General features: G+C 39.5%; 2 long non-coding RNA genes across 3 annotated transcripts; one reads left to right on the forward strand and one right to left on the reverse strand.

The window, feature by feature from the left end:
- Nucleotides 1-6,368: 6,368 nt before the first annotated feature.
- On the forward strand, nt 6,369-8,280 carry LOC131336007 (uncharacterized). Of its 2 annotated transcripts, XR_009202719.1 has the most exons (3): nt 6,369-6,517; nt 6,946-7,063; nt 7,763-8,280. It is a non-coding gene; the product is annotated as an uncharacterized LOC131336007 (long non-coding RNA). The 2 variants fall into 2 exon arrangements; XR_009202720.1 differs by lacking the exon at nt 6,946-7,063.
- Nucleotides 8,281-8,939: 659 nt separating this feature from the next.
- On the reverse strand, nt 8,940-10,828 carry LOC131336009 (uncharacterized). The gene is made up of 2 exons (XR_009202721.1): nt 10,798-10,828; nt 8,940-9,482 (listed from the first exon to the last, which is right to left on the reverse strand). It is a non-coding gene; the product is annotated as an uncharacterized LOC131336009 (long non-coding RNA).
- Nucleotides 10,829-12,278: the final 1,450 nt, after the last annotated feature.

A 12,278-nucleotide genomic window follows, 5' to 3' on the forward strand; every position in this document is an offset into this window, starting at 1 on the left:
TCAAAATTTGAGGGTATTTTGAATTTTTACCTATTTATACACCCTTCCACGTCCCAATTTTTTTTAGGCAAATTCTGAAAATAGGTTTTCGCCGGTATATACATTTTTTAAAAAACTACTGGCCCAAATATACAGTTTTTCAAACAAATTTTAAAATAGAGCAAAACACAGATCTCATGTGCGTGACGTACAGATCCCACGCATATGGCATATGCATATGCGTGATGTGCCAACTGGATGCCAGTGTGTGTAATACATACTCCATATATGTGACACATATGGCATATGCATGATGTGCCAACTGGATGCCAGCGTGTGTAATACATACTCCATATACGTGACACATATGGCATATGCATGACGCACAACGTATACTTATTTTTATTCTATATGCGTGACGAACTGTAACGCCCCGATATTTTCTAAAAATAAACTCCAAAATACACTGTATTTCAAACACTTCTAGGCCCCAATTTTCTCCATAAATAAATTACATCACCAAAACAAACTTAAGCCGTCTTCTAAATAATTTTCTAGATGCTCCAAAATTATCAACTCTTCTAAGACCTCTACAAATTAATCTTTATATGCTCCGATTCACTTTCCACTAATCCAGCTCCATACCTGAAAAAGAAATTATCCGAAAAGTATATGATACAACAGAATAACAAAGCTTATGTTCAAGTGGAATCAATAAGCGATAATCGACCACCAAGTCGAAACAACAATCACAATGGACCTCATACCATGTCCTCCTCAGTACATGACCAATGACCCTCCCTGAATGCCTTCGTCACCGAGTCATCCTCGATCGATCCTGGATATTGGATAGGCTATCGGTGCATGAGTTCACTTGATTCCTGTATTAAACAGTTCTATAGTACTCAGCCAACAACATCATATTCTATACCAATTATTCCACTTTCAAAGATATCCACAAGATTGAACAAATATCACGAGATAATCAAAATGAGTACAAAAATGAGAGTAAATAAAGGATTCCGAAAGTAGGAAGCATATCGTATACTCCTCGGATTACCTCAAATATGACCGGCATTTTTGTGTACAAATCAACGCCTTAAAATATTTTTCCACATTTGAACTAAATACACCACTAGCCCGCTAATATAAACTTTCAAGCTTTTTCCCTTTCGCTTTCTCCCCATCTATTCTCTCTTTCCTTTCTCTATTTACTAGGTGGCGTGTGCCGTATGTGTGATGTGTGTGCTTGTGTTTGTTGTACATGGAGGGGAGGGGGGCCTATTTATACTTGTAAACTACAAGATCTAGAATATCCTAACATATCTAGCCATATCTTATATTATCTAACAAAATCTAGAATTATCTAATAAAATCTAGAGAAAATCTTATACTCCCTCTGTCCCTAAATAAGTGTCCGGCGCGTAAAACTAGGTCTTTAAAAAGATGCATTTGTTTCGTTAAAAAAATTAATTTTTTTTCACAAATCAATAGATAGCAATGAGTTCTATTAGATTGTGAAAAAATATTAAATTTTTTAATAGAAAATATACATGTTTTGTAAAGCCTTGGTTTGCGTGCCGGACACTTACGGAAATGATACTCACACAACCGTTGTGTGTGTTGTGTAACTAATTCTGACCGTTCAGATGTCTTTGGACGTTCTAGATTTAAAAAAACTCTTCAAAGGAAAAGTTTAACTCTTCCAAGGAAAAATTTGAACGAATCTTGACCATTTATTACAACAATGTACGGATGGAGATTGGTTGTGTTTGATGTTTTGCACAACCGTTGTGCATGTAGCATCTTTGGGACACTTATTTAGGGACGGAGGGAGTATAATCTAAGACAAATCCAAGTATATCTATTAAGATTTAGGAATATCTAAAGTATCCTTACAATATCTAGGAATATCAAGATGAAATCTAACATTATCTTTCATAAAATCTAACCATATCTTCTAGAATTATCTCCCATAGAATCCATTGGAATCTAGAATTATCTTATATAATCTAACAATATTTAGCAAAATCTATATAATATCTAATAAAATCTAATCTAATCCAATCTTAATATATCTTATAAAATCTAGGGATATCTTGTACCCTTCTTTCAGGATTGTTCTTTGGACCTTACGGCTTTCCGTCTTGTAGGGCTCATGCCTCACTCACGTGTCGTGATGCTATTAACAGGGTTGGGGTGATATTTGTAGAGTTTAATAAAATTTGCCACCTAGACAGAAAAAATACCCCAATCTTTAATAAACCCTGAGTCACGATCGATGTACTCCTCAAATCCTAACGGTAAGTGGCTCGCTAAAAGTTAGCCGCTTATTACTATTATTATTTTCTTCTAATTCTTTCTAGCGTCTTATTTGTTTATAAAAGTCGGGATGATACCAGCTATGCGACGGATCAGGCTACGCCTCTTTTGGAGTTTCGAGGTGAAAGTTGCACCTCGCAGAATAGACCTCTGTAGACACCCAAATCTGGACTTTTCAAATTAGTTTACTTTCGATTTTTGATTCCCCGATAATGAAACGGATCAAGAACACCACGAGAATGATAGTGTGATTGAGCTTTAAGCATTTGGTCCCCTCTTAAACCTAACCCAGCCTAAGCCTGAAACTTGACTTGCCCGCGCCGGTTAACAGCCAGCGCGCGCTGGTCCAAGTGCCACGTGTTGGTCAACGATTAGTTTTGACTATTGACCAGGGCAAGGGTAGTTGGACCCGTACGCGCAAGTCAATAACCCGCGAGCACCGGTCAAAGGTTGTCCCATCACATTTTTCACCCTGCATTTGCCATGATCAAGAGGACTTTTGGGGCCGAAGGAAGGCTCTGTTTGGTCCAAATAGTAGTCTTCGCTAGGGGACAGCCCTTGCACCCCTTATTTCGCCTTTTCCCTCTCATCCAATGAGAGAGAAGGCATTAGGCCGAAGCCACCAGCCATTGCTTGGCTGGTGTAGTCTTCTCTCGCCCCCATTGCCCTATATATATACCCCTCTCTCTTACACAAGAAAAGAGTTACCAAGTTACAAAAATTCCAAGCACAAAGTTCTAACCCTAACTTCTTGTTCACCTTTTCTACACCAAAGAAGGACATTAGCAAGTAAAACATTTGGTTTCCTACCTAGCAGCACACATCCATCCATCATCCAAACCTAAACTCAAAGCTCAAACACCATTCAAACCCTAGAACCAAAGATATAACACCTTTGAACTGTATTCTGTTCTGATCCCTGAGGGGGGCTGGCAGGGTCAAGGTTGGTAATTAATACCAAGTCCTGACCCTAAGATTAGCAAGGTTTCAAAAACTGAGTTGTAGGTGACTAGCGCGCGCCGGCCCTCAGTACACGGGCGCCATTCTGTGGTAGCGCGCGCAGATCTTGCGCGGGGACTAGAAATCCTATGTTTTTATACTTTAAGCTGTATATAGGCCTCTATAAGCATGCTAATAACCAGTCTACTGCTTTCCTTTGTTAGAATTGCTAATTTTAGTTCAATATGTATTTTTGCTTCAATGGAATACCCCTAAGGTCTTTCTGAACATGTCCCAGAACCCAGAAACATGTAGAACCAAACACTGGTTTGCAGGTTTAAACCTGCACGCGACTGTGGATTACCCGCGAGCGCAAGTTTGTCTTTGACTAGTGAGTGGCTTTTGCATGGGTAACTAGGCCTTGGCCTCTGTTTTTATATCCCCACTCTGTTTATGGCGTGTTTATTCTTTTGGTGGCCTCTGAGCCCATTTAAACTATCTATAAACTGTGTTATAACTGCCAATAAACTGCGTGGTTTATCCTGGGTGTGCACTAGTCATTTTCAAAGCCCAGAGGATTGAGAATAAGAGCTATGGTGTAACACCCCGTCCCACATTGGAAGTCTACAAGGATGATCTTGGGCATATAACAAACCTTGTGGGCTACTACTAGTACCTTGTGCTTAAGCTTTTGGGTCATGTGGTGTGGCTTGTAGATCAAAATCAAGGTATTGGTCTAGTGGTCTGCTTGGGTCGTTACAGGTGGTATCAGAGCCATCCATGTACACGACCATGTGGGCCTTTGGAGTTTGGTTGGATTTGGTTGTTGGTTAATTTGGTTTGATTAGTGTCGGTGATTATAGTGATCAACCCCTCGCGAGGGCGCGAGGCTATAAAGTTGGGGAGATTGTAACACCCCGTCCCACATCAGAAGTCTACATGGATGATCTTGGGCATATAACAAACCTTGTGGGCTACTACTAGTACTTTGTGCTTAAGCTTTTGGGCCATGTGGTGTGGCTTGTGGATCAAAATCAAGGTATTGGTCCAGTGGTCTGCTTGGGGCGTTACATGTGGGTTTGAACCTATTGGCGCGCGCGAGTCTCCGTGTAGTGCGCGCAGGTTATGTAACGCCCCGAATTTTGGGAACGTTAAATAGGACAATTTATTACAAAAACAAAGTGAGTCTGACTCATTGTTACATCACAAGGTCTTACAAGAGTACTTTTAACCAACAAAGGAGGGAACTAGGGTTCCTAACTACTGCTCTGCCTACTCTTCCATCCTAACAAGCTCCTCGGCTCCGAAGGCCTCCAAAGTATACAGCTCACCCTATTCATCTATGAGGACTGACACATTATACTGGCATCGCCACCAATATAATATGTCAGGGTCACCAAAGGCAACACCGTGAGCTTCAAGGCTCAATAGAATAACCCATACCCTCTAACCCTTAACTTACAAACATTAAACCATAAACTCAACGATTTCCACATAGTTCAAACATATTGACAAAAAATGACACATCCACATTCATTATCCAAACTAACGTTGGTGTCCATGATTTTCTGAGTTTCTCCTACATGACTTCTCGTAGACCGTGTCTCCATTTCATAACCATATCAATCATTTTCAAAAATCCGTTTAACACACCCAACCTCGGTTCCGCCGTTCCGGGTTCCCGAGTATCCTCACAATGGTTCCGCCGCACCGGGTTCCCATTGGCACACTTTCCATTGGCTCCTCTCCGCGGATAACCAAGCCACACACCCAACCTCGGTTCTGCCATTCCGGGTTCCCGAGTATGCTTACAATGGTTCCGCCGCACAGAGTTCCCATTGGCACACAAAACAACACACCACACAATGGGCTACCATATCCGGCCACATTGCGGTTTCCAAAACATTTCACCTTTTCAAAACACGCTTTTTCATCAAACCACACCCTAGGTGTCATGTTTCTACCTTCTCGATTTTCATGTCTCGTTTTCATGCATAGACTCCGTGGTAGGACTTTTCACATACGAAATCATAAATCATTCATTGTAATCTTGAAACTAAACTAGTAAGATCATCCAATTCTATATTAGTAATCATGCTCATAACCATCCTAAAGATCAAAATACGAATACTTCTATCGACGATAAAGTCTTATCTTTCGAAAACCGTTCTTTCTTCCGTTATGGGAAATTCAAAATAACACATGTTTATTAGAGTAAAAGTAGCTTATTCAACATGCTCATTCTTCCATTATTAAGATTAACTACCATGCATGACGATAACAAACGATAGATATCCTTATCTACTTGAAAACTAAACAATAGATAACCTTATCTACTTAAAGAAAACGATGAGGATATTGATATTTGAATCAAGAACATTCTACCTTCTAACGTACGATTCTATGCTATACATAGAGTTATTGGACTAGGGGTTCTACCTTTCTTCTTGGCAGTAGCGGCGGCTACGGAAAAAGTACGTCGAACGGAGTAACTTCTTAAGGTATGCTTCCGGAAGTTTCGAAAGAGAAAGGTTTTCTCTTGAAACTTGATCTTGACTAAACTACTTGAACTTTTTGGATCGAAAAGGGGTTTTTGGGTGGGTTTCTTAAAGAATTCAAGAAGAACTTTAAGAACAAGCAAGAACAACAAGAACAAGGCAAGAATGCTAGAATTTCTTAGAGAGAGAAGTTGCTAGGTGAAGGTGTGAGTTGAATGGCATGAGAGTGGTGCTATTTATAGCCAAAAATTTGGCTCTCTCTCCTCCCCCATGGCCGGCCTCCCTCTCCTCTTTTTATCCCATGGATTTTGAACCATGGACTTGTCATTTCAAGCATGGCAAGTCTTCCAAGCAATGTCACATCCATCTTAGGCCATGACTTAGGTAATTATGAGGGGTTTTAAGGCTTGTCAAGTCTATGGGGAGGTTGCTTCCAAGGAAACACAAAATCATTGGCTAACTTTGTACTTTGGAAGACTAGAAATGGGTTGGCATGGTCATAAATAGGCTTAAGGCTATAAGATAGCTTGTGTAAGTATCCAAAAGCTTGCACACACACACACACACACACACTCTCTCCCTCTCTCGGCCTCTCCTCTCTCTCTCTCTCTTGGTACATATATATATACCCTTTAACGCTTTAGAGAGAGAGACAGAAGAAACGCGAACCAGAGAAGAATAACGCGAACGAAGACGAAGCAGCGAGAAGAACGACGACGAACGAAGAGGATAAAACCCAACGCGACGAACGAAGACGAATGAAGACCCAACGACTGAAGGTCTCTCTCTCTCTCTCTCTCTCTTGATCGATTTGTTCCCATTCGATTTAGGGTTTCATTTCTCTGAACAATTTGGGGAACTACAGATTTTTTTTGTTAGGATCTCTCTCGAACCAGAGAGAGATATTTTCTGAACCAGCTAACCATGTTAGGTTTTTTTTTCTGAACCAGTTTAGGGCTTTTTTTTTGTTCCATCACTTTTGTTCTGTTATGAGAAATTAGTGTAAAAGAAACCACATCCATGACGAAGATGGCAGTTCTGTTAGGGTATAATTAGGGCTTTTTGTTCTGTTACTCGATTAGGGCTTTTTGTTATGCTGTTATGCAAGTTTAGGGATGTTTATTTAGAAACAAAGTCAAAATGTTTGGCCGATATTATGTTGATTTGTTGAAAAATAAGAGTTTTGAGGGGCCATTTGTTTTGATAGGCTTTGGTGCCACTGTGAATGTTGCCAAAACACTAACGGGCTCAACTGTGGCTATTTTTGGATTGGGAGCAGTAGGCCTAGCGGTGAGTTTCAATCCACAGTATTTTGTGGTATCCTTGTAAGCTACCACCAGTATTTTGTAGTATCCTAGTGCCCGCATTGAAGTTGAAGTAGTGAGTGCTTTGTTGCTATAGAAGATGTTTGTTACTGATCATATTCTTTCTCTGCATTTTCTGCAAAAACCACTGTCCTAATCACTGAAGAAAAAAGAAAAACTTCCAGAAAAGGGAAAAAAAAGAAAAGGGTTTCAAAGCTATAATATATAAGCGTTAATATTGCATATTCTAGAGGCCAGGAATATAGAGCTATAGTTCATCAATTTAGTATTTGTTATATACCAGTGAACTGAGAGGTATGTTTTTACCTATTGTCATAGACAAAGGCAACAACTGAGTTATTTTTAATAGGAAGGAAGAGGAAATATCAGTGACTTAGTGAAGATAACACATAACCTGATGATTTGGTGTTTCACTTATACTCAAAGTCAAATGCTCATTTTCATATCAAACAAGCACTACATGTTAGCTTATAACTTTTATTGCTCAAATGCTCAGATTGTTGATTTAGTGTTCCTTGTATATATGATAGCACTTTCTCTACTAAAATGCCTTCGATTTAGTGTTCCTTGGAAATGAGAATTATGATATTTGGTCCTACCAGTGATCTTCTGAAAAGTTCCAGTTTGGAGTTTGCTATCAAAGTTTTCATTTATGTCCTTTACCTGTATTTGATTCCTTATTTTCTGTTATATTGGTAGGGAAGGGAGCACACTGGAACAGACCAATCCTCTGATGATGTTCAGGATTTTCAAGTTCTCGAAGAATTTTCCAATAGTTTTGTGCGCTGGGTGACTTTTGGAGAGACACTCAGCTATTGAGTATTGACTTGATTTCCCTTGCATTGGTTACTCATTCCATCTTGCTCAACCCTGACTTATACTGAGGATTTCAATTCTTGAGGGGGAACACAGAGCATAGGGGCAATGGTGGAAAAAGAGAATTGAAAGAAGCCTGTGGTGAAGGCAGTTCCTTTGCTGGATTGTTTCCTAGGAGAGCAAACTAGACCTTGATGCAAAGTTGATGAGAGAGTAAATAGCCAACAGTTTTTAAGATTCTTTTAGAAGCACTTCTTGTCTTAATTTCTTTCTCTTCAGAAGTTTATATGGACTTGGTAGTTTTTCATGTTGTAAATATACACTAGTATATAGTAAACTCATAGACATACTGAGACAGGGCGAAAGAGTTGTGATATCATTTTTTGAGTTTTTCTTCCCAATTCTCCTAGAGTAGTTGATAACCCTGTAAAACAGAAGCTAAAAAGAGCAAGAATAAGATTGAAAAAGAAGGGCGATGAATTTGTTCCCAGATGGGATGTGGCCATTCCTTCTTTGGTTAAGTATTATTTTTTGCGGTTTATGGATATCATTCTTCTTTTTGGACAAGCAATTATGTTGATACCAAAATGGATTCAAAATCCAGACCAGGAAACGTTAAGCATCATATCATTTCAACGAAAAGCAAAGATCAGAAGCCCTGAAACAATGAAGATTAAAGTTCCCCACACACACGGCACTGAATCAGGAAAAATAAAAAAACTCATTCTGGGAGTGGGAAAGATGCGGGTAATGCTATCTGCACTGCTCTTCTTCAACTCTGGATGGTTGAACTCATTCTGTGGTAGGATAATGAGTTGGCCCCTGCCTTGACCCTTCTAAAGTATCCAGCCGGAGTTTTGTACCCTTTAGTTTGTGGGAGCATTGAGGCATAGTTTTGTACCCTTTTGGCCAAAGACACACAAGAGTTTGATAATGAACACTTGAGACTTTGGCCAGAGAAGTGTGAGGATAATCCAAATTGAGCCACATGTCAAACTTCCAAATGACATACCAAAGCAAAAAAAAACCAAAAATGAAAACTACAGTAATGGATCAAGCATGACTCCAACAATTAAACCATCATTTTCTGTCTATTATTCCTCCAAATCAAACATATACATAGTGTCATCCACAAGAAGCATCATGAAAAGTAATACAAAGAGCAATTAAACTCAGAAACTCTTCAATCAAACTCCAAAATAGGAAAACCTAGTTAACACTCAAATTCAAATTGTGTCTCCAAAAGTATCGCTCCCCTATGAACGGCGATTATGCTCATCGATGCGACTGTCTTCCACTTCCGTTAATACAATGGCGATTATGCTCATCGATGCGACTGTCTTCCACTTGAAAAAATTCTGTCTCAACTGACAGAACTCCATCTCAATTTCATCCTCTACGGTTTATTTACACTCGATAAAGATATCGACATGGGGACATCCCTCAAGCACTTTATTAATTTGACGACGAATCTCCAAATCTGTCTTCATGCGGTGGAGGAAATTTTGTTCTTTCACCTTGTCACAAGGATTTGTTGTTTTGCTATTAACCGAATCAGTTGACGAGGGACTACCAATTCCGCAACCCGAAGCCACAAATTCATCTGTATAGACAGGCAATATGGGGAACACAATTGAATAACAGTCCAACAAACCAAAGAACATTAATCAGCAGCTAACTCAAGACTGAAAATCAGTTTTAATAGACATGCTAAAATATCCAATAAAATGGGTTATAATTATTTGTCATTCACACAAGCTATGAGTGTAAATCCCTAAGCTAGAAAGAGATTAGATGAGGTCTCGATAGCTATGCATAATTAATCGTAATAACCCATGAGCCACATGCATGTAGGTTCCAACTTCAAGCAGTGACAAAACAAACTCACTGAAATCACAAAAATGATATCATACGGTAGGAAGCTAGGGAGGGGCCAAGTTTGAACTTTTTCTTTCGATATTGAAAAGTTCATACCCGTAGAGATGTTGAAGGGGGTTAGAAAGTGTAATTAGATTTTTCACTTCATCTCAGCCACCATATTCAAGGAGACTAAAAACAAGCCGGGGCCTGGAGGGTAGTCAGGACCTAGTGCCAAATGTCTCCATTCATCTTTTATTAAGTACATCCAAGTAGGGACGCCAATGGAGCTCAAGAATTCAAGCAAACACAAGTTTTCATTTTTACTTCATGTAGCATCCCACAGAGTCAGCCAATTATAGCAAGGCATTTGGCCGTAGCAGGCATTGCTGAAACTCAGTGAATCCCATGTACCTTTGCAATGAACTAATAGAGACCAGGTCATTGTTGTTTACACCATCTCTATCTGCTTCAGCTTTTAAAACAGCCAATTGCTAACATCAACATCTAAGTAAACAACACAAGAATCAGATCAAAAGGAAAAAAAAAACACAAGAAGGATCCAACAAGAAAACCAGGTGTGATGTCTCAGCTATTTCCAAGCTCAAAACAAAATTGATAGTGGCACTAGGTGGTAGATATTACCCCAACAAACAAGTCCTTTTCCACCGTAAAATTTGGCTAACAACGTTCATGTTCGAACAAACAACCCAATATTTGAAGGGGAAAAATGATCAAAAAAAGGAGCAGGGAAAAGTGGGAAACCCAGAGGCAGGCCCCTCCCTGGAACCCCACAACCAAATAAGGAAAAGATAACAAATCCCTTAATCGTTTAGTACGGAGTAGTATTTTTTTGAACTGCTCTCAATCGTTTAAACCATCAACTAAATGAAAGGCCTGATACAACACAAAGCAAGTACTGGTTTTTGCAGAAAATGCAGAGATCGATCTCGAGAGTGAGAGAGAGCTAGGTTCGAATCCCAAAAAAAAGCCCTAATTTTTGCCGATTTTGAATGGGCAAAAAAAGCCCTAACCAGATTTTTCGAGAGAGAGAGAGATACCTTGGTGGACGCAGAATCACACAAGATTTCTCTCTCTCTCTCTCTCTCTCTCTCTCTCTCTCTCTCTCTCACGTGAACTGTGAAGCCGTGGAAGTGGAATGAAACGAAGGGGGCAAATGTGAGTGTTGAGGGGGGAAAGTGTAATTACTCACGAATTTAATGTCTTCTTTTTTCCTGGCCGTTGGATTAAATCCAACGGCTGACAATCACATCCCGCACCAAACCAATTTCCGGGATCCCTGAACGGATCCGGAGTGTATATATACTTATGGTATATAAGTATAAGGATGCCAAGTACAAAGAATCTAGGAAAGTAACTTTGGTGGGTAATCTAGGGTTAGGCTTATTAGTTCCTAGGGTTACATGCATGCATGGCTAGGGTAGCTTATTTTGGAAGCAAAATGATGGGATTCTTTATATGACTTGTCTTGTCATATACACACCTTCCTTGGCCAAGCCTAATATTTATTGACCAATGGATAATATTTTTCCTAACATTTATTGGCCAATGGGTAAAGAAATAAAGGTGCTAGGTATGGGCTTGAATGACCATTCAAGGGGTAAAATGATTATCCCTATTGGCCTAATGGTTCTTTTAGGGTTTGGAGGGGTTCATAAGGCTCAAAGATGGTCAAAATGGTTCAATTATGGTTAGGGTAATGTAACTAGGTGAATCGGTAGTCCGGTTTCTCCAAATAATCGGTTGGAAACTAACTTTACTAGCCACGTAGGGCTTTTAATCAAGAAATGAAATTTAAAGGACTAAAATCTAATTATGACGGATTATAGGAATTAAAAGAAAACTAAAAGAAATTATTAAGTATTTAAAAAGAATTTCAAATAATAAACGAGAATTTTTATTTATTGAAAATTCCAAGTCGTTACAGGTTAGATCAACATGCAGTGACTTGATCAGTGCATGCTGGTTTCTTCCTGCACACGACACTCCAAAACAGTGATTTCCAGTCTGTTTAAGATCCCACAGGAGTCTATTTTCATCATATTCTAACTGTTTCAATAAGCGAGCATGCCATCTATCACATTCTGCAAACATGTTACAGTTTTAAATCCCTTTAAAACTATTTGCCCGCCCTAACTGACTAAAAATTGATGAATGAGAGAGAATCGCAAACGTTTTACAAATGCCCGAGTAGAGACCGATCTCCGGATTGGACGAGAGGGGTGCCTTAAAACCCTTCTCCTCTCGTAACTTGGCTCTCGAACCTCAGATATCAAGGTGACGACGGACCAATCTACAAGCATTTTCAAATCAAATAAAGTAGCAAGCGTTTCAAGTTCGGTTCCTTGGGTGGCGGACCTTCAAACCCAAATGGCGATTTTGAATTGAGCATTTCGCTGCGCTTTTCGAATGGGCACACCCGCTTGTCGCGATGCAATTTTCGAGACGTGTGTCCACAACCTCCGGATGATTCCTTACCAATTATCTTGTTAAATACTACAAGAAGGAAAATTATTTATCA

Source organism: Rhododendron vialii, chromosome 8a (genome assembly GCF_030253575.1).
Source record: "Rhododendron vialii isolate Sample 1 chromosome 8a, ASM3025357v1".
NCBI classification, from domain to species: Eukaryota; Viridiplantae; Streptophyta; class Magnoliopsida; order Ericales; family Ericaceae; genus Rhododendron; species Rhododendron vialii.